Genomic DNA, 23,776 nt, shown 5'->3' on the forward strand with positions numbered 1-23,776 from the left:
AAAAAATGAAGGAAGAAGAGACATAAACCAGCAAAAAGAGTAATATTTTCCCAGAAAACTGCCAAAGATTGTGTGGGGAGCAACTCGGACTAGACTAAGTTACTGGAATTAAGACTTATTCTATGCATCTGCTCTCCCACAATATGGAGCTGGGAGAGGAGGAAACAGCTTCTACACAGCTGCCTCCAGTTCAACCAATAAACTGTAGGACCTGCTCCTGATTGGAGGAGAGCAGAGTACTCGGCGTGTGGGTAGCAGAGTTGGGATTGGTGGAAGAGGACTATAAAGGAGGAGACAACATGCACCAGGAACATCTATCTGAAGGAACACCTGTACAGCCCCCGAGAGTGCCGGCCGGTGTGCCGCTCCCCCGCGGAAGTGGGGAAAGTGGCAGGGGGAACTGCCCTTCCACGGAGGTGGAAGGGTCGGTAGCCAACCCGGGAAGAACCAGCGGCAAACCCGGGGAGGGCCGAGCAGACGAAAGAACAGCGCAGGGTCTAGTGTCGTTCCTCCACGAAGAGGGGGAGCGACATAATGGTGCCGTGACTCGGATATGAAGCCTAGGCAGGGTTTAGTGTCGTTCCTCCACGAAGAGGGGGAGCGACAGATTGAATATAAAATTCTTCTCCCTGGATATTTTATTTTCTTTCATTTCCTCAAAGGACTGCCCTCTTTACCTTCATTTAAAAGAGAAAACTCAAAAACAGCCAAGGAGATTTTTACAAGTGTGATCCTGTTCAATGCTTATGTCCAGGTGAGCAACATTTGAAAACAGAATTTGAAGTATATTTCCAAAATATTCAAGGGTTAATCAGTAATTGATGCTTCCTTCCTACTTAGGCCCGTCTGGGTACCTCTACTTTTATATCTTTTGTTTTGGTTTGGTTTTTGGTTTTGAAGATTTACTTTATTTATTTGAGAGGCAAAGTTACAGATAGAAGTAGAGACAGAGAGAAGAGTCTTCCATTTGCTGATTCACTCTCCAAATGGCCGCAATGACTGGGGCTGGGCCAGGCAGAAGCCATGAGACAAGAGCTTCTTCCTGGTCTCCCACATGGGCGCAGGGGTCCAAGGACTTAGGCCATCCCCCGCTGCTTTTCCAGGCACATTACAGGGATCTGGAACAGAAGTGGAGCAGCCAGAACCTGAATTGGTACCCATATGAGATGCCAGGGTTACAGGCCAGGGCTTTAACCTGCTGCACCACAGCACTGGTCTCTATTTTGTATTTTTTTCAGAAGCAACCTACGGAAACACCTTTTGCAAATCATTAGATCACTATCATTTACCTTTAATTAATCTACAATAATTTATTTTATATTCACTGCCATTAAAATCTTTCCCAAAATCTGCTAGAAGATTTTATCTTGACCATGGCTGTATAATAAAAATACATCATTGGGTAATGTTTATCAAATAAATAAATCAAAATTTATAAGGAAAATACAATGTAGTTAGTTACAAATTGCTTGGTTCAAGGAACATGTTTTAATATTTTAATGTTTCTTCCTAATTTAGAAACTTTTGGCTTGGCAACAGTTCAATTTTGCCATATAGATACTTCAACTGGTGTTTCAATTATTATCAAGTAAGTGAAGTTGTATCTTATACAAGCTATATCTCTATAGAATGGTCTATATCTTCTCCTTCGATAAAAATAGAAGTGTGTCAATTTCTATCCCAAGTCCTCAACAGCCCCCTGTACTCTGGAGGTCTTTTTAAAAAAAAATTGATTGGTTGATTGACTAATAGATTTGAGGCAGTTACATAGTGACAGAGAGAACTCCCATCAGGTGATTCATTTCCCAAATGCCCTGCAACTGAGAACTCAGGGACCCAAATATGTGAGCTATCATCTCTGTCTCCCAGGGTGCCCACTGGGAACCAGGACTGAAAGCTAGGTACTCAGAGGTAGGGTGCAGGTGCCCCACACAGCTACTGAACAACTGTGCCAAAGCCCACCCCTGCAGGCCTGTCCTAGCTTGTATTCTGAAAGAGTTCACTCTGAGTTGTTTCTTACAGCATGGCTCATGAATTTCTCCTTCTCTGCCACTCATTCAGAAAAACATGCACTTCTTCTAAGTTTAGAAGACATCTTCCTTAATTCCATAATTTTATTAAAATATTGGCTGATGTTTGTGCTCTCTGTTAGCACGCTGAAACGACATGAAATATTTTTTACAGTGAAGCTCACCACTTTCTTAAGTTCCTTTCACTTTCTCTCAGAAATGAAAAACCTCTACTGTTTTATTTAGCTATAAAAGATTCAGGAGAGTTCAGATTTTGTGGATGAGCAACCAAAAATGTCTTCCACGAACTCTAATGCATAAGGAACATTACCAAAAACTTCATGTATGTTTTCTTGTGATCCTTTTAAGAATATTCCGTTTTGCATGCTATATCCACACAGAGAGATGCTGTTAAAATCGTTTACTCTATTGTTATGTTACTATTTTGTCTATTATCTCTACTACTTTATAACAGAAGTTTGAAAGCTTTTAGTATTATTTGTCAATCTTGTTTTCTACAAAATTTTGCTTTATATATTTTGTAACTGTGTACACCTGAAGTTCATGACTGTCATATCACCTTGGTGTACTGTTATTTTATCAGTGTGAAATATTTCCCACTGCTTCATATAAATCATTTTCTTTGAATTCAATTTTGTCTGATAATAACATTTCTTCAACTTCTTTCTTTTGATTAATACTCACTAGAAATACATTATTCTCCCCTTGTGCACTCAATCTTTTTTATGTATTTTAATTTAAAATATGGCTCTTGTATAGCAATGGATTTTGTTTGGGGAATTTTTAAGAAAATCTAAGAATATCTGTTTTTTAAGTGTAAATTTAAATTAGTATTTTTCGGTTAAGGAATGCTTCTAGGTATCCCTGACATTTTATTTTATGTATTCTATTTCTGATACTTTAAATAAATCATTTTCTTTCTTTTTGCTTAGCCTGTTTGATCTAGTAATTTTCTGTTTAGTATGTTTTTATATTTTTTCCTATTATTTGAAGCTATATATTCTTATTTCTGCTACTGGTGATTCTTAATATTTAATACAAATGAGGAATCTCTAAAACACATCAGAAGCTATTCAGCAATATAACACGATATTTCAATTAACTTCTTTACATTATCGAAAAGCTTTAGTGTAAATTATGTTTACTTTTTTCTACACATACCACTGTTTCTTTATTTCAAAATCTTATTCATTTTGTTTTATTCGAACTACATTTTACAAAGAATATCTTAAGGAAAAATATTATAAAAGGGACCAGACCATGAGTGCTAAATTTTCTGAGGCCTCCTTTTCTAAAATACATCTTTTATCTTCCCATTTATTAAAGGACTGTAAACTTAAAAATTTTGTTCTAAGACAGTTGAAGATTTATTGATGTCATTTATATTTCCTTTTTATTAAAATAGACTTAATTTCTTAGAATAGTCTTATATTAACAAAAAAACAAATTACTGTAAGACAGAGTTCTTAATATTTCAGTCCATTACTCCTATTGTCATCATTTTACACTAGCTTAGCATGTTTGTGTCACAATTACTGAATTAATCCTGATATATTAACTAAAGTCCATAAGTTTATTAAGATTTTTACAATTTTTACTTAATGGCCTTTTTTGTTCCAAGGTTCCACACATATTATATTTAGTTCTCATATCTCAAGTCCTTCTTGGATATGGTATTTTCCCTTTTTTTGTTTTTAAGATTTATGTATTTGAAAGGTGAGTTAGAGACATGCAGAGAGAGAGAGAGAGAGAGGGAGAGAGGGAGAGATTCTTCTATCTGCTGACTCACTCCCTAGATGACTGCAACAGCCAGAGCTGTGTCAGGCTGAAGCCAGGAGCCAGGAGTTTCATCTGGGTCGTCCATGTGGGTAATAGGAGCCCAAGCAGGTGGATGATCCTCCACTGCTTTTCCCAGGCCATTAGCAGGGAGCTGGATCCAAAGTGGAGCAGTCAGGACATGAACCGCCACCCAGCTGAGCCACAACACCCACAACATTGGCCCAGCCCAGCCTTTGCCATTGCAGGCAGCTGGGGTATGAACTAGCAAATGAGATACTGCCATTCTCATTCTCATTCTCTCTCTCTCCCTCTCCCTGTTTGCCTCTCCTTTTCAATTTTCATTTTTAAATTTTTATTTATTTATTTTCATTTATTTGGAAGGCAGAGATTGAGAGACAGAAGAAAGATTGTCCATCCTCTAGTTCATTACCCAGATGCCTGCAACAGCCAGAGCTGGGTCCGTTGAAGACCGAGAAACCTGAATTCGATCCAGGTATCACACATGCATGCTGGGGATCCAAGTTATTTAGACTCCCACCATGCACTCCACTGTGGTACCCAGTTGTCATAATTGGTGTCCTAATTGCTTTGCCAAACACTTGTCTCTTAAATTGTAATAGATAAAAAAGCAAGACAATTTTAGTTGTTGCCCTAGTATTTATACTATATATTTTTTTCTAATTTTTTAAGTTTTCTGATTTTTTTAAGTTGACTTTCAAATAACAATTAACTGCTTCACATATAGTACAGTTAAGTATAAAAGATAAATCTTCCATCTTGTATCTTATGGGATTTCTCAGCTATTTCCCTTATCCTGTATGCTATAATCAGCTAACACACAGTTATTATTACTACTTTAAAGAAAGGGTACTTTGGGTAGTTTGGGGCTGGCGCTGTGGCGCTGTGGCTTCAAACCCTAGTCTGAGGCACTGGCATGCCATATGGCCGCCAGTTCTAGGCGTGCTGCTCTTCTTCTAATCTGGCTCTCTGCTATGGTCTGGGATGGCAGTGGAAGATGGCCCAAGTCCTTGGACCCTACACCCACATGGGAGACCTGGGGGAGGCTCCTGGCTCCTGGCTTTGGATCAGCAAAGCTCCAGCCATTGTGGCCTTCTGGGGAGTGAACCATTGGATAGAAGACCTTTCTCTGTCTCTGCCTCTCTCTATAACTCTTTCAAATAAAATTAAATAAATCTTAAAAAAAAAAAAAAAAAAGAAAGGGTACTTTTAGAAAGCTCTTGTTTCACCTCCATGTTTTTTGTTTGTTTGTTTGTTTGTTTGTTTTTTGACAGGCAGAGTGGACAGTGATAGAGATAGAGAGAAAGGTCTTCCTTTGCCGTTGGTTCACCCTCCAATGGCCGCCACGGCTGGCGCACCGCGATGATCCAAAGGTAGGAGCCAGGTGCTTCTCCTGGTCTCTCATGGGGTGCAGGGCCCAAGCACTTGGGCCATCCTCCACTGCACTCCCAGGCCACAGCAGTGAGCTGGCCTGGAAGAGGGGCAGCCAGGACAGAATCCGGAGCCCCAACTGGGACTAGAACCCGGTATACCAGCGCTGCAAGGCGAAGGATTAGCCTATTGAGCCGCAGCGCCAGCCTACCTTCATGTATTCTTTCTCTAATGTTCTGCTTTTCTCTGTATGGATTTAAATTGCTGACAAATGGCATTTTCCTATTCCATAACAAATGGTTGTAATCATTTGGAGCGGAGTTTTACTGGTCACGAATTGTCTGACGAAATCTTTATCTTATCCACTACCCTCTTGTAGGATAATTTCAATAAAATATAGATAGATTTCTGGGTTGATGGAGTTTTTCTTTCTTTCTTTCTTTCTTTTTTTTTTTTTTTTTTTTGAGTGGACAGTGAGAGAGAGAGAGAGAGACAGAGTGAAAGGTCTTCCTTTTCTGTTGGTTCACCCCCCAATGGCCACTGTGGCCAGCGTGCTGCGGCTGGCGCACCGCGCCAATCTGAAGTCAGGAGCCAGGTGCTTCCTCCTGGTCTCCCATGCAGGTGCAGGGCCCAAGGACTTTGGCCATCCTCCACTGCACTCCCGGGCCACAGCAGAGAACTGGCCTGGAAGAGGGGCAACCGGGACAGAATCCGGCGCCTCGACCGGGACTAGAACCCGCTGTGCCAGCGCCGCAGGTGGAGGATTAGCCAAGTGAGCCACGGTGCTGGCCTGGAGTTTTTCTTTCAATACTTTTTTTTTTTTTTTGACAGGCAGAGTGGACAGTGAGAGAGAGAGACAGAGAAGAGAGAAAGGTCTTCCTTTGCCGTTGGTTCACCCTCCAATGGCCGCCACGGCCGGTGCACTGCGGCCGGCGCACCGCACTGATCTGATGGCAGGAGCCAGGTGCTTCTTCTGGTCTCCCATGGGGTGCAGGGCCCAAGCACTTGGGCCATCCTCCACTGCCCTCCTGGCCACAGCAGAGAGCTGGCCTGCAAGAGGGGCAACCAGGACAGAATCCGGCGCCCCGACTGGGACTAGAACCCCGGGTGCCGGCGCCGCAAGGTGGAGGATTAGCCTACTGAGCCGTGGCGCTGGCCTTCTTTCAATACTTTTAATATTTCAAGCAATTCTCTTATTTGTATGGATTTTGGTGAGATGTTTGCTATGATTCTTAGCCTTGTTCTATAGTCAAATTTATTTTTATTTTTGGTTCTCTCAAGATTTTTAATTTCACTGTGCTTTCTGCACTTTTAATATGATATTATATACCCACGTGTCTTTTTTTTTTTTTTTTTTTAGTATTCATCCTGGTTGGTGTCCTTTAGTTTCCTTATATGTATACTTTGGTGTCTAACAATTTTTTCCTTTTTATGGCAGTATATTTAAAAAAAAAGATATTTATTTATTTATTTGAGAGGTAGAGTTACAGCAAGAGAGAGGGGGAGACAGAGAGAGTGGTCTTCCCTCTGCTGGTTCATTCCCTAAATAGTCACAATGGCCAGACTTAGGCTGATCTGAAGTCAGAAGCCAGAAGCTTCTTTTGGGTTGGTCTCCCACGTGGGTACAGGGGCCCGAGCACTTGGGACATCTTCCACTACTTTCTCAGGCCATTAGGAGAGAGCTGAATTGGAAGAGCAGTCAGGACATGAACTGGGGCCCATATGGGATGCCAGCACCACAGGTGGAGGCTTAGCCTACTATGCCACAGCACTGGCCCCATCTAACACAATTTTAAAAAATTGTGAGCCATTACTACTTCAAATGTTTGTCCTCAATTTCTTCTGATATTTCAATAATGTGCATTATGGTTTTTGAAATCATCTTAACAGTTGTTAAATAGTCTAGCTTTTCTGAATATATTTTTCTGCTTTCATTTTACCTTGGAAAATTTCATCAACCTGCCTTTTGATTCCATCCTTGGGAGTGTTCCATCTCCTGATTATTCCAGGTTATTCTTCATTTTTTTTATAATGCTCTGGGGTATTTTCCCCTAGCATGTAGTGTTTATTTTTCTTAGCATTTCTCTCTCTCTCCTTACATTACCCATCTGTTATCACTTGTGGTCTACTTTTTATGAGATCTCTCAATACATTAATCATAAGAACTTTAAATTCTCCGTCAAATCATTCCAACTTTGTGATATATCTGTGTCTAGTTCTAATAATTATTTTATCTCTTCAGACTTAATTTTTTGTGTATTAGCACGTCTCATAACTTTTTGCTTAAACTGAGGATAATGTTTTGGGTGTTAGAAATTGGAACAAATAGGCATGGGGCTCTGTGTTAACGTGAATCCATCAGGAGGTAATGTTTAATGTTTATTACAGATCTAGCTACAAGAGTCTTCAAATTTAGTGTTCTTGCTTTTCTATCCCTTCTTGATTTTAGGTTTACCCAAGAACTTTTTGTCAGAGAGAGTTGGCGTTTTGCATTTTTTTTTCATCTGTGATTCACTATTAATACCAGAGTTTTCTTTGTATAGTGCTAAGGTATTATATTCTTGTAGCTAAGTATCATACAGATTTTCATCCTTGGCTATAAGTTTCACAAGGGTTTTTTAGCTTATTCTCTATCTTTATGTGAGGCAGACACATTAGCAGGAAAATGGAAGACCAGAAGTCTGGGAAGATTTCTTTCTACATGTAGAATAAGGATTTGATATTCATTTTTCCTAGAGAGTAGAAGCCTGTAGTGGAACAAGCTCTGGGCATATTTCTCAATACTTATTCTCCCTTCCTTTGTGCCAGAGATAGGAGTATATTGGGGTGGGGTAGGGAGTTGTGAAACATGGGAACTGAGTAAGGTTCCTGATTCAAAAGCCACAAAAATTATGGGGTACATCTTAGCTATATTTTCCTGGAATTTTCATTTGCAAGCTAGTCCACGAGGAAGCTTCAGCAACTTGTCAAAGTTTATGGCTTCAGTGGCTTCTGCTCCAGGTGAGAACATCTCACCTATGCACTGTAGGTCTGCCCGTCTCTCCAGATTTCAGAATGGAACTCTGTAGTAAGATTTCAGCTTTCTGATGGGTCCAGGAGGAATAAATAATTTCAAATTTTTTTATCTTGTGATGAGAGATGGCTTATATGTTCTTTACATGTTGGAGCTGAAGTCAAAAGTCCTTTGATAGCTTCTGAGTTTGGTTTCAGAATTTCCTTGTTTGTTTATTTATTATTGTTTCCTTTATTTGTTTATTTTGTTTTCTGATTTGTGATGTTATTTGTTTTGTTTTTCTTTGGTTTGGTTTCTTATTTTCCTCTTTGTAGAAAAAATTTCAAGTGTTAGTTCAACCACCTAATCATAAACACTCATGTAGTCTATTAAATATTTTCTATTAGTAACAGAAGAGCCATTGGGCTAATCACCATTTGGTTCCTAGTCCTTCACTTGGTCTTAGAAGAAATATAACACTCAGGGTTGACATTATGCTCCTCTACTTAGCACCCATATTCTAAAAAATGAGTCTCAAATAAAAGGAACTAGTAAAAACCTTGCCTTTCTTCAAAAGAACAAATTAAGAAGGATGCCTATTAAAACTCTGAACACTGACTCACTGTGGGTCTATTTTCATTGGTGGTCGGTCCATCTCACTAAGAGATACAACCATTTTTTGGTGGAAAAAAAGATAATTTTAAATCAAGCCATGATTTAGACTGAATGACACACATTCCCAATAGAAGACTAATTAGGTTATAAAACTTCTACCAAATCCTGGAAATGGATGGGGCAAGTGAATGGAAATCTACAATATTTACTCTTGCGATGATTAATTTTATGTCAATTTGATTGGGCTAAGGAATGTCCAGATAAACAGTAAACATTATTTCTGAGTATAATTATGAGGATGTTTCTGGAAACGATTAGTATTTGACTAGGCAGACTGAGTACAGAATGTCATCCTCACCAATGTAAGCAGACATCATCTGATCCCTTGGGCTCCTGAAGAGAGCAAATACAAATACTCTCTCTGCATGAGCTGGGCCATCCATCTTCTCTTGAACTTGTGTTTCTGTGCTTCCGACTCTCCAGCCTTTGGGCTTAGAATAGCCACCAGCTTTCCAGGGCATCTAGCTTGTACATGACAGATTACATGATTTTCAAGGATCATAAAATCTGTGGTCAATCCTTCACCATAAATATTTTCCATATATTTATATATAAACTATTGGTTATATGTATTTACATATATTTACATTTATTTACATATAAACCATTTATTTAGAGAGCATAAATAATTCAAGTATCATGACAATTTTTTTTATTTTACCCCTGCTTTAAATACTTTGGCTTCTGGGATTTAAGATAATTTAATCCTTTTGACACATGCATGTGGGCTAAAGAGAAATAGAATAGAAGGCTTTATATTTCTGAAGCTGACCAGGAAACCATTCTACAATAGCACTGAGATACACATAATTAATAACTGGTAGAGAACAATGTCTTGATCCAATACTATTCAGAGATCCCCCATCATATAGTTTTCATTTGAACTCTACTTCCCTTTCATTTTTGGACAAGCCTTTCCATAAATTGCGTGTTCTGCTCATATTAAAAACTTGGTCTTAAAGTTAGGCTGTCTAAATCCTTACTCAAGTAAACAGTGAATAATATGATAAACTCAAATAAATAAATATTCACATCAACATACACATATGAAAGCTGGTTGATTATTGAAAACAATATCGTATTTTCCAAATTCACCTACGATATTCAGAGATAAATACTTCAAAATATAGGGGATATTAAAATACATGCAGTGGGGTAGTGGGTTAAGCCACCTCTTTGGACTCCCACATCACATGTCAGAGTGCCAGGTCAAGTTTCAGCTACTCTACTTCCAATCCAGCTTCCTGCTAAGCATCCTGGGAGCCAGCAGATGATAGTACAAGTTCTTGGGAGCCTGCTACTCACATGGGAGACCTGGATGGAGTTCGTGGTTCCTGGCTTTGGCCTGGACCAACCTCGACTTTTGCAGGCATTTGGGGAGTGAACCAGCTGATGGAAGATCTTTTTTTCTTCTCTCTCTCTCTTTCTCTCTCTCTCTCTCCTCTCCCCCTTTCACATAGATGAAAATAAATAGCCTTTTTTTAAATACATGAAGGAAAATAAATCTAGCCTTTTTATCATTGACAAACTTAGGCTCTCCTAGAATGTGAATAATATTTTCCTTCATTTTCTTCAGCATAAGAATTAATAATGAAGCTTTCTGTTGTTAACTTAGAGTTATAATTTACCAATACACTTAACTGCAACATAAAGCAAACTGATACTTGAGTTATTTCATAGATCCAACAATCTTTTTCATAACTGACCATTAATCTGACTTCTGCCATTTGAATAGGAGAATGAAAAATGAGTAAGAGAAAGAGAAAATAGCAAGAGTAGGGAAAAGAAGGAATTTACCCTCTTATTCACCAGCATGGTCACTATGGGTATTTAATTTGAATGGTAATTATCAAACTATTATTCTCTTGTTTCTTGTCAAGAAATCTGTGTCTCTGATTAAAAGATTCTGGTAACTTATTTTCAAAACTATATCAATAGTATTATTGTGTTTATATGAGGTATCATTTTTATTAACTGCATATTATCTATAGTCATATACCATAATATAAAACCTTCTAATCTGAGGCACACATCTTTAAATTCAAGATCTCCTGCTCTAGGTTCCCCAAAGAGTTTCTAGTGACTCTGGTGCTGCCCATACTGTCCATACTGTCTTACCTGTAAGCAAGCATTGTGGGGGGGGGGGGGCATGTAGGTTTCATATCCAGAATTTAAACCCCATTCCCCACAACTGTTACTTACATTTTACCATTCAGAAACCCACAATGTCCAAACTCAGATATTTCAGGGAAGATGACAGTACCTCCAACTCCAACTATGCATCTAATAGATGTTACTTAATTGCCTCTTATATTCCTCTGCACACAGTCATTGGTATAGTGTTGAGTTGATAGCAAGATTCTGTTTTAATATGCTGATCATTAACAAAAAATAGATAAAATTGTTAATGGCAACTTCTGCAACCTCCAGCATAACTAACTTCAAAATGAAACAGACTTTAAAAAACAGAGTGTTGAGAATGTAACTCATCCTTCACGGCATTCTGTAACTACTGAATCAAACAACTCTAAATGTGCTTTAACTTTGCACTTACTGGTGCTTGAACTAATAAATTCTTTTCATTGTTAAGCCAGTGTTTTTGTCAGAGTTTTCCAGAGGAAGAGAATCAATATGAAATCTGTCCGCATTTTCTAACACTATGGTTAATCTAAGCTTTATATTATAGGAGTCGGGGACATTCATATGACATTATTATCACAGTTTATTGCAAGCGTCTCATCTACAGTTATTCATAGTTTAACCCATATTTCACTTTTTTAAATTTCAATTAATTTAATAGATTTAAAACTACGCACCAACATCTGGTAAAATTTGAGAATGGATGGAGGTAAATTTGAAATCTATTGCTACTTTATGAAAGACTAAGCCATGTTCTATCAAGCATCATATAGTGAAATGAGTAGATTCAAAGAGTAATTTCCAAATAATTAAAATGTGATGGGATTCAATTAGATAATTATAATAATTTGTGCAGACAGCAAGCATATTTTATCCTGTGTTCTACTGGATTGTAGAAGCTATAGTCAGGCCCTCCCTGCCGGCAAAATACAAGTGCAGTAAGAGGTGTGATTTCAGCAGCTTTGAAAAGTAACTCACCCTGAAATGACTTATTAGCTCATTAACACTCTAAGGTGGAATTGTTCTCAGATGAACAAGCCACAGCATGGAATGCACAAAGGTACAAATGCATTTGTTCCAAACCAAAGTTTATCTTCTGACCACAAAGCTGATAAAAGTTCATTTGAGGATATTTAGAGATTATATAAGAAATTAAAAACCAAAAGAAATCATCTATCAGCTCAATACCTAGTAAATACAAATCAACATTTGGGTGAATATACTTACTTGAAATGTAATACCACTGCTTAGAGGTGCAGACATTTGAATTTATTTATTACTGGGCTCATTCACAAGTGTCCATTTTTACATTTTTAGTGGAAAATAAAATTAATTTTAAGATGATTATTTCTCATTTAAGTAAACTGTTTCTCAATTAGCTCACTCTTGTGATTTCGAAGTTGTATACCCATCCATCTCTTCCAGTTTTATCTCTACGTGGCATGGTGGTATGGTAGGAGGCTCCTATAGTGCACAAGGGCTTGGCCCTCAGCTGGGAGGTCTTGACAGACATGGTGTCTGAGCAGGAACATCCATCCCTGATGCATTTGCTCCTGACCTTCTCTTGTCATTGGCCACATATACAGTTTCTCTGATAGAGTTTCCAGCTATCTAGGAGCTAACTTATTACCCTGGCCTCTGTTCCAACTTCCATTTAGATCCTAGTGTGAATAGTTTCTCTGCAAATGATTTCCCAGACAAATCAAACAATCAGCCATTTTTTACTTCCTCCCACCTCCTACAGGGCACACTTACAGTCAAACTTTTATAACCGTATCCATGGGCTCTGCATCCTTGGACTCAACCAAATTTGGGTGGACAATATTTAGAAAATAAATGGAATATATATTTAACACGTGAAGGTTTTTTTCTTGGTCACTGTTCCCTAAACAATACAGTTTAACAATTATTTATTTGGCATTCACCTTGTATAAAGTATCATCAGGAATTCAGAGATGATTTAAAGTACACAGGAGGATGTACATAGGTTATATGTAAATACTATTCCATTTTTTATATAATAGACTTGATCATTTGCAGATTTGGGTATTGGCGGGACTCCTGGAATCAAGACATCTTAGATGTAGTGATGACTGTAGAAACATCTGAACTCCTCTGTAACAAAAAGATTATGGATTCTTCCCCTTCATCTAATAACACTGCTCTGTCACATGCTAAAAAGTCTTAATTATGTTTGCCACTTAGGCTAAGACAACTCCAGTGCCCTAAATTCCAAGATAATGAAATAAAAAATTCTAATCAATATAAATGGTAAAAACAAAATTTAAGCATAACCATTTAGAAACCACCAACTAATCCTCAACTAGAGGCTTTCAGAGGGAATCATCTGAATAAGGCCACTACTATTTTTACCAATTTTTCTTTTTGCTTGCTCCCACATTCACTCTATAAAACTCTTTCTCTTGTGCCTTTACAGTGGAGCCTTGAACCACTTGCAGTCATGCACTGACCAATTCATGAATTAATGAATGCTCAAATGAGCTCTTTAATATGTTAATGTCCCAAAGCTTATCTTCTAACACATAGAACCTAGTGTCTCCCAAGCCTGATTCTAGGCTTACTTGTGTGACTTCTTTGGCCATCAGAATGCTGATGGTTCAAGTAGAGGCTGGGAAAACAGAGATTGGGACTGTTCCTCTACCTTGCTGCACTTGCTAAGACCAGTGTGTGACCAGGCTCTAGCTAGCGTGATGGAGGATAAGGATCCCAAGGAAAGAATTAAGCTGTCACAGACAACAGCTTGTCAATGGAACGCAGGTAATGTGAATATCTGAGAATAGCCAATAGCCATCTGAGAATCGGCAGTACTCAGGAATCCTCTGTCCATTGACTGCACAACCGGATATTTTGCAAGCCAGTCACTTACATGTGTTCCAATTATAAGAAGGGATATCACATAATTTAGGCTATAATAATGCTAACATATCATTGACAGCAATAGCACTACTAGATGAAAAACCAGAGCTGTCCAGGAAAGTGGAGACTGTATATGATTTTACAACCATAAGTAAGTTTATTCCTTAAGTTTGCCTCTAGAATTTCTCCAATAAAAATGCCAGTAGAGATTTTTATGCTCCATAGCCACCTGTATTCTCAGGGTTCAAATACAACAGGAGGCAGAATCAGGATTCAATCACTTTTAAACAATACCATTGTCTCTCCTCATCTCCATTCTGCTTATTCTTCCCTTCCTCTCACTAGCTATCAGGTGGCTGAGTCACTTTTCTTTTTTCCAGGACAATGTATATCAATTCATTTATTCATAAGCAGTGTCTTGTCAGGTAAGAAGAGCAGCATTTTTGTGTGTGCCTATTTTATAGATAAAGACTCTGCCACTTTTAGAGGTTGTGTGCCTTTTCCATGTTAACCTTTCTAGATGTGGATAGAAGCACTATATATCCTGCTTTTTCTTCTTCTTCTTCTTCTTCTTCTTTTTTTTTTTTTTTTTTTTTTTTTTTTGACAGGTAGAGTTAGAGAGAGAGACAGACAGAGAGAAAGGTCTTCCTTCCGTTGGTTTACCCCCCAAATGACCGCTATGGCCGGTGCACTGTGCTGATCTGAAGCCAGGAGCCAGGTGCTTCCTCCTGGTCTCCCATGCAGGTGCAGAGCCGAAGCACTTGGGCCATCCTCCACTGCCCTCCCGGGCCACAGCAGAGAGCTGGACTGGAAGAGGAGCAACCGGGACAGAACCGGCACCCCAACCAGAACTAGTACCCGGGGTGCCGGCGCCGCAGGCGGAGGATTAGCCTAGTGAGCCGCGGTGCCGGCCATATACCTTGCTTTTTAAAAATTGATGCTATTATTATGAAAAATAAATTATTTCTGATTCTGAAATTATAGCAACTGATCCATTTTATCATGGGCCTAATTCTCACATTATTAAGACTACAGCCACTGGGGCCGGTGTTGCGTTGTGGCATAGCTGGATAAGTTGCCACCTGCAGCAGCAGCATCCCCAGTGGGAGCTGATTTGAGTCCCAGATGCTCCAATTCAATCCAGTTCCCTGCTAATGTGCCTAGAAAGCAGCAGAGGGTGGCCCAGATGCTCGGGCCCCAGCACCCACGAGAGAGACCTGGAAGAATCTCCTGGCTTCAGCCTGGCCCAGCCCTGGCTGTTGCCGTCATCTGGGGAGTAAACCAGTAGATAGAATACCTCTGTTTTTGTCTCTCCTTCTCACAGAAACTCTGCCTTTCAAATAAATAAAACAAATTATTAAAATAAAAAAAGGATTGTAGCCATTGAAACTATGGAAAAAATAAATTTCCTTTGTTACTAAAACACAGGTGGCACATGAGTATCCTGTCTGACTTTTCATCCACCTTCTTTTTGGGCTTAAAAATTAAGGCAATAATGGAATGTGGCAAATGTTGAGTACATCTGTTCACATACCACACATATGTGTGTGCATGCATACACACAGAGGCTATGCCACCAGATAATATTTTAAAGGAAAAGATTATTAGATAATAATTTATTACTTGCAATTCTCTGGCCAATTCCCCTGAAAGCTTGCTGACAATATCAGCATTTTTATCATACAAAAATCTATTTTCTTTTTACCACCACTTATCATCTACTACTTTACACTGAAAAGGCTTTTCTATTTTGTGTAATTCCAGAACTAATCTCTTGACCCACTCTTCTTGCCAATCAAATTAGTGGGAACTAATTGGCATGAAAACAAATGTGATCATGGAGGAGATTTTTTGTTTCCTATCTATTGAAAAACAAAGACTATGGTGTTTGGATTACTTTAGTGAGTAGAAAAATAGATAATTTTCTTCCATTCTAAAGATATTTAAAAGCCAAGGGTGGTTTCAAATATTCACCAAATATGTATCTCTCATGTGTTAATCAGCGGCCATACAAAATGACAAAAGAATAATGGAATTTCTCACTCAACCAGGCTTTATTATATGCAATGCAAAGACGGGCCCCTCTCACAAAAACAGACAATGAATACACTCTGTATGACACATAAGACTTAAAAATAGAGATGTGTGGGTAGCAAAGTATCTGCTGTGACAAAGATCTGATCTACTAATTATCTTCAACACATTTTGGGTCCCAGGATTACTACCCCAATCTTGTTACAATTCGCCGGAGGGTGATTTTGGCAGGTTGTCAGCAGGCACACAGGGAAATGAGTCAGGAAACATTAACAAAGGTTGAAAACAACAGCTTTTCATGCTTTGGATTCATCATTCAATTTTAATATGAAATTTTCAGATGAGGAATGGGACGATAAGCTTGAGATGAAAACAAAAGAAGCCAATAGCTGATGTAAATAAAGCTACATTTATGAACTACTTGTCAAATGTTTCCTGCAGCATTGTGCTTAAAGTTGTCTTTTACATTTTCTTTTGTAGAAAATCAACCAATGAAATTCTACAACCTATGACAGTAAAAAAACGTATTTTGAAATACATAGCAAAAGTTCTGTCCACTTACATATCAAAAGCAATATATTATCAAGATTTCAAAAAGAGAAACAAAATTGTAAAAACTTTGAAGATACTTATAAAAATGAAATAACAGCATCAACGTGGACAATGGCCTTTCTGTGATTAAAACAAGGTGGGTGTAATTCATAATGTTGCTTATTTGCCCTCATTTACTAATGCATATTTCTGGAAGTCTTATAGTAATTATATGCAAAATACATAATTGCTATGTTCAATAGATTTAGATTATATATTAACTGAATGAACCCCTTACTTTATAAGGAATTATGAAAATTAGGTGTAATGGAGGTTATGCCCTGTGTTTAGCTTTGGAGTATATGTCAGTCATAATATAATAGAAAGAACAGAACCTTAGCCGGCGCCGTGGCTCAATAGGCTAATCCTCCACCTTGCGGCGCCGGCACACCGGGTTCTAGTCCCGGTCGGGGCGCCGGATTCTGTCCCGGTTGCCCCTCTTCCAGGCCAGCCCTCTGCTATGGCCAGGGAGTGCAGTGGAGGATGGCCCAGGTGCTTGGGCCCTGCACCCCATGGGAGACCAGGAAAAGCACCTGGCTCCTGGCTCCTGCCATCGGATCAGCGCGGTGCGCCGGCTGCAGCGGCGGCCATTGGAGGGTGAACCAACGGCAAAGGAAGACCTTTCTCTCTGTCTCTCTCTCACTGTCCACTCTGCCTGTCAATAAAAAAAAAAAAAAAAAAAAAAAGAACAGAACCTAGGAAAAAACAATTGAGTTTCCATTTTTGTTTCTTCTATTGAACAGCTCTGCAATTGTAGGCAAGTTCTAAACTTATCAAAACCTCAAATTTATTGTTTGCAAAATAGATGCCCTCTTTACAAAGTTGTAAATTAAAATAAATATAGATGTAACAAGGCCAAACACAACTGGAACACACATGTAAGCTTGTTAAAAAAACTGCAGTAGAAATTTTAAAAGGAAAAATGAAAACATTATATTGTGAGGCATATAATGATAGCTATACTCTTAGAAAATTAATAGTATGGTAATAAAATATTCAATATATTGAATTGAAAAATTATAACCTCCAAAATAAAAAATGAAAACAAAAGTTGTAACTTACTTACAGGATCATAAAATTAATTTAGATATGCAAAGAATTATATAATGAACTCTAACCTTATTTTATACATATAAAATTTTAGATATAATTTTATATATATATAAATTTTAGATGAACCATTACGAGCTTAACGCTTTCTTTATGGACCATCACCTCTCTTGTTCCCTTTTCTCATTCCAATAATTGAGTTTCAGCCTTCCTATCAGTTTTTAGCATTTTCACATATACATGCTTCTATAAAAGGTAAATTATTTCAAGTACCATTCTGAGACTAATGCTCGTGGTATTCAACAAATTGTGATCTTTCTATAATACACACAGATCTAGTTCATTCTTTCACATGCCTAAACTGCAGTCCATCCTACAAACACAGCACGTTTTGGTTCCTTCTGTTGATGTAAGTTTAAGTTGCTTTAAATTTCGTTCTAACAGTTGCTTTGATGAGGATATTTATACATATCTCCCTGTGCATATATGTGCAATAACATTACTAGATTATACACTCAGAAGCTCAACTGATGGAGAATCATAAAATTTAAAACCAATAGGTTTCTGAGAGATCATCTGATACTATTTGCTCATTTTACTGAGATAAAATTAAACTAATTAGTGCTAAAGCAAAAGGAGATTCCAAGCCTTTGTAATCTTATTTCCATATGCTTAACATTGTGTCACTACTATTTGTTAATTTTTATTTGGTACACAAGTGCTCATCCATTGTTAGCAACACAACCCAAGAAAGTAATCCTTTACTACTACATCAAAGGATACTCTAAAGTCATGGAATATGTATTTTCATCAAGTTGCAAGAATATTCTACTGAGATCAGGAGCCTTCAGCTTTAGCCTAAGCAGTGTTATTAACTCTGTGTGATCATTGCAAATCACACACTTAACCTCCCTTTCTCCACCTCTGCCTTAGAACTTTTTTGAAGCAACAAACCGCTCACTTGGTAGCTCTACTTGGCTATCTCACAAACATTTTAAATTTGCCATATACAAAACTGAATCCTTACTCCATTATTTCCTGCTCATTCTACCTTCAATCACTCTGTTCTTCCTCCAGCTTCTTAATATACAACATCTCCATAAAAACAGTATCTCAAGAAAAAAATCTGAGAGTCACTCTTTACTGCACATTCTGGGTAATCCCAACATTAAATATCTCTTCAAATTATCTATACTCAACTACCATCAATCTAATACAAACCTGATTAATTAGGCTATTCCTGTCATTTTCTAGTTATTTTCCTCCATATTATTGTCTACATAGAAGTTGGCATTTATTTAAAATGTAGAGTGATTCAGGTTACCACTTGCTTAAAACCCATGAATGTCTGCTTTCTTGCACTCAGAATAAAGGTGAAATTCCTGCCAATAGCTATGCAACCTCCTCTTGTGCTATTCACCTTCATCGGCTATGCCTCAGTGACACCAGTCTTTTTTCAATTCCTACTTGTGTCAAATTCGTTCCTGTCTCAGAAGTCTTCAAGTATGCTCTTTATACTGCCCAGATCACTCTCCTCCTATATCTCACATGGCTTTCTCATTGTCATCCTTCAGATATTAGTCTAATCATAGCTTCCTTGAAGAAGTTGCCATTGCCCATCTAACCTAAATAAGACTTCATCACTTGACTCAGTACCAGAATTCGCAACAGTTTTCCTCTTTTTTACCACTGTATTAGTTTTCCAGGATTTCTGAAACAAAGCATCACAGCCTGGTTTGTTTAAGCAACAGAATATATTGTCTCACAGTTTTAGGGATTAGAAGTCCAAGATCAAAGTATTAGGAGAGCAGACTCTTTTCGGAAGCTCTGAGGAAAATGAGGTTCCATGCCACTCCCCTAGTTCCTGGTGGTTTGCTGGTCATCTTTGACATTCCTTGGCTTGTAGAAGCATCACCTTGCTCTCTGTTTTAATCATTATGTGGTGTTCTCCCTGTGTTCAAGTTTCCTGTTATAAGGACCCCAGTCACACTAGATTAAGGGCAAATCCTACTCCTACTTGTCATAACTGATTTCTTTCACATGGATCCATTCAACTAAGGTTTGTTTTTTTTTCATTCTTTTTTTTTTTTTTTTTTTTTGACAGGCACAGTAGACAGTGAGAGAGAGACAGAGAGAAAGGTCTTCCTTTCCATTGGTTTACCCCCCAAATGGCTGCTACGGCCAGTGCGCTGCACCGATCCGAAGCCAGGAGCTAGGTGCTTCCTCCTGGTCTCCCAGGCGGGTGCAGGGCCCAAGCACTTGGGCCATCCTCCACTGCCCTCCTGGGCCACAGCACAGAGCTGGACTGGAAGAGGAGCAACCGGGACAGAATCTGCCGCCCCAACTGGGACTAAACCTGGGGTGCCGGCGCTGCATGCGGAGGATTATCCAAGTGAGCCGCAGCGCCGGCCTCAACTAAAGTTATATTGTGAAGTACTAGGTGTTATGATCTAAAAACATGAAATTTTGAAGGATATAATTCAACCTATAATAAGAACTTATCAAAATTTGTAATTATATCTGTCTTTATTCATTGTTTAATGACCATTTCTTCTATCAGATAATAAGTTTATCCATGGAAACAGTTTTTGTTTTCTTTCGCTTTTTAAAATCTGTATTTCTGAAATCCTCAACACACTTGACACTTGATAGATACTCAAAAATATGTATTATTTTTCTACTCTTTGGATTACATGATTTATAAAGTCTATTACTGTTCTGAATTTTGTGATTTCTTTGGTTATGCCCAATTTTATCATCATAATTTTATCTAATACCATCCTCAGGCTAAGTTTTCAAAATGTAAACCATATGTCAAAATAAGGCAAACATAAATCCTGTTTTGTTTCATAACTTCCTAAATAATTCAAACTGAAATATGTATGCTTTTAGAAAGAAAATGGAAGTATTGCCATAGTTCACTTAGTAATTTTTCAACCAACTTTCCATTTACTTTCGCTTTGAGGAATAAGGTCTACAAATAATAATATATATGTAACCCCACTATATTTTCTGCTGCACAACAGAAACTCAAGCAACTCAAGGTCCACAATTCAAAATATTATGGCCTTGTGCTGCTCAGTTACCGGAAGTAACTCCAGCACCAGAGAACTGAACCCAATTCTGCATTAATTCTGCATTCATTCAATTCTTCCTTAGCCTTCTCCTACTCACCCTTCTATCAGTTCCTTGTCTTATGCTGTCAAAAAAGTGTGAGTCTCCCATTTTAAGAAGTTTTGCTTAAATCTCTGAATTCTATTATTGGATCTGGTCTTTCAACACAACCACTTTGATATTTTCCTGAATTGTCTTGAAATCAACCCTGTCACCCCTGTTAGATGAATCTTCCCAAAATGCCATTTTCATTATGCCACATCACTGATTTGAAACTATATTAGCACCATTTCACCTACTGGATCATGTTTAAGATTCTAAGTCTCCATTAAATAGCCTTGGATTGCTCATTCTTTTAAAATTTCCACTGTGTCTCATACTGAAGCCATCTGCTTTATTCCCCCAACAAATCTTGCCAGTTTCCACTCTCTTCTTTTATTTATGTTGCTTTTTCAAATCAGAAAGACCTGCCTACTCCTTCCTGAAAAATTCAGCTCTATCCAGTAATTACGTTCCAGTTTAGGTACATTTCTCCCATTGAGCTGGCTCCTCAAGTCCACACAAACTTCTCTGAAATTCTACAGCAACTTCAGTTTAGTTTATGAGGTTACATGGGAAGGATGTATTTTTAGTCAGATGAGTGAACACTAAACTTTTGGTTCATCTGTGCTTTTTGTCATTCTTCCAGTCTCAATAAATAGGCAACCATCTTCAGCACTTTCTGCAAGCCTGAGCTACATAGAATTAATTAAGGCACATCTTTTGTTTAAATGTTAAAAAAGAGTAGGTCTATTTTATGTATAAACTATTCCCTTTATATTTTATTTATTTTATGCTCCTTTTTTAGGATCTAAGTACTTTCTTCATAGCAACCTTTATATATAAAATATATGTAATTGCAAGATTTCATAAGAAATAAATCCCTTCTGTAATAAACCTAGAGAAGATTATAGTGTTTAGAAGGAAGCCTTTGCAAACACATACCAGTAGAAATTGCAGAAACTAAGACTTTAGAAAATTTTCTGTCATCTTAAATGAAATTTTCTTTCACAAGTTTTCTTTATTTCACACTAAGCTACTAAATTATAGGTCACGGTATTAAGTGAACACTATGATCCTGGCTCCTATTTCCTTAATTTCGAATTTACAATGTAATTTTGTTATAGGAAAAATGGGAAACACCAGGATAAAAGAATGTTAAAAGACTACGAAACTGTGTTAATTTAGAATGCATTTATTAAAAATGCCAAGGGTGATCTCACTCACAAAATTTTTTTAAGCTCTCTTGTAAAATTTTACACTTTTGATTTATTGTTCAGAGCTTATCTCTCTAAGATGGTATTGGTAATGACCATATTATTTACTGTAGTATTACTGCTACATGGGGCTTTCACACACTTGTGATGTGTTTAACATGAATTGAGTTGTACTGTAGGTAAAATACACAGTAAATGTGGAAGGCTTAGTAAAAGATATTGCAATATCTCAGCTCTTATATTACAATTACATTATTTATATACATATATTATTTGAAATATTCTTTATAAAAATCTAAGTTGCCTCTTACTTTTCTATTATTCTTAGTGTAGAAACTACAGCATTTAAAATTGCACATGTGACTTGTATTATATTTCTCTTAGACACTACTGATTTAGATTGTGAGTAATATAGATTTTCAATAAAGTCACTCATATGAGTATGAATAAATGAACTTGTTCCATATTATGTTAGAAATACCTTTCTTGCATATTGTTTTTCCTGTTTATAATCTTAAATGTTTAAAATCATATTTTAATAATTCTGAAAAATTTCCTCGAAAATAATTTTATTTTATGATGAACATACTTGACTTTTATTTTCCAATACAGTTTCCTACTCATGGTATTTATATAATGCAGCACAGACTAGTTTTAGTTCTTTCACAAGATGTTATAAGATATAATAAATCAAGCCTATTTAAGATAAAAATCAAATTTTCAGTTTCTCATATGAACCAAATGACATGTTTCATAATTATTTAAAATAAACAGGTGAGCATTTGGCACAACACCTAAGACACTGCTTGCTTGGGAGAACCAAATCTCATATCAGAGTATTTGGGTTTGAATCCCTGATTTGCTTCTGATTACAGCTTTCTGCTAAGGCAAACCCTGGAAGATATCAGGTGATGGCTCAAGTACTTGAGTCCCTGCCACCCGGTGGGAGACGTGGATTGTGTTCCAAGCTCCTGGTTTAGACCTGACCCAACTGTTGTGACTGTGAAATGAACTGGCAGATCGAAGATCTCTGTCCATCTGTCTGTCTGTTTCAGTCTCTCTATGTGTATTTCAAACAAATAAAATAGATTAAAAATTTTGAAATATCGAGTTACTGTATTTTCTGAATTGGCCTTACATTTTGGCTTTGTTAATCCTTTAGGCTGTACATACTATAATGTTCAAAGCATATATTTTATCAGTATGCCTTAAAAGACAAACATATCACTAATATTTCTCCAGTAAAGGCAGTCTGCCCTATTCTATTTTTTTTTTTTTTGCCCTATTCTATTTTGCAGATACCCTGCTCCCTGCTGCATAAGTTCTACTATCAAGAGGACTCTACTAACTTATGTTAGAGCTTAAAGACAAAACCAGAGATTTCTTGAGTCAAGTATTAAACTTGAGTTGAGTATTAACAGAGCTTTGGAATGTCCAGTTTAACTAGGATAAAGAATTACAGCTAAAGTGTTTTTGAGAGCATTATATTACCATCTGGTTCTCCACTGCTTAAAGCATCCATGCTCTATAAAATTGAGACATTGATCTTAACAAGAAATGATTATGGGTTCTGACAATACAAAAGATAAGCTTTCCAGTAGCATAAGGAAATACAAAACTTGTAAGCAATAGCTATATCCAGTGAGTTTTACAACTGATTCATGAAAGCTTGCCCAACCCTCTTATTTTACAAATAAACCAACAGAAGTCTGCAAGAGGATAAGTGAGCAGCTCATGGTCCCAGGGTGAGATCAATGTGTTATTCAAAAATTCTCTTCCAAATAATGCCAAATAATCTTTCCTTCATTCTCTAATTATTTCATGAGTTACATCCATATTGACCTTCTGAA

The 23,776-nt window shown here is 37.5% G+C and overlaps 1 long non-coding RNA gene across 10 annotated transcripts; it reads left to right on the forward strand.

The window, feature by feature from the left end:
- The first annotated feature begins 281 nt into the window (after window positions 1–281).
- On the forward strand, window positions 282–23,652 carry LOC149122330 (uncharacterized). Of its 10 annotated transcripts, XR_016220679.1 has the most exons (7): window positions 282–754; window positions 1,519–1,588; window positions 4,191–4,302; window positions 5,102–5,200; window positions 14,262–14,306; window positions 16,396–16,603; window positions 22,802–22,986. It is a non-coding gene; the product is annotated as an uncharacterized LOC149122330 (long non-coding RNA). The 10 variants fall into 10 exon arrangements; XR_016220677.1 differs by lacking the exon at window positions 14,262–14,306; XR_016220678.1 differs by lacking the exon at window positions 14,262–14,306 and having other exon boundaries at window positions 5,106–5,200.
- The last annotated feature ends 124 nt before the right edge of the window (window positions 23,653–23,776 follow it).

This window comes from Oryctolagus cuniculus, chromosome 14 (assembly GCF_051225735.1).
Source record: "Oryctolagus cuniculus isolate XC-2025 breed Fujian yellow rabbit chromosome 14, ASM5122573v1, whole genome shotgun sequence".
NCBI classification, from domain to species: domain Eukaryota; kingdom Metazoa; phylum Chordata; class Mammalia; order Lagomorpha; family Leporidae; genus Oryctolagus; species Oryctolagus cuniculus.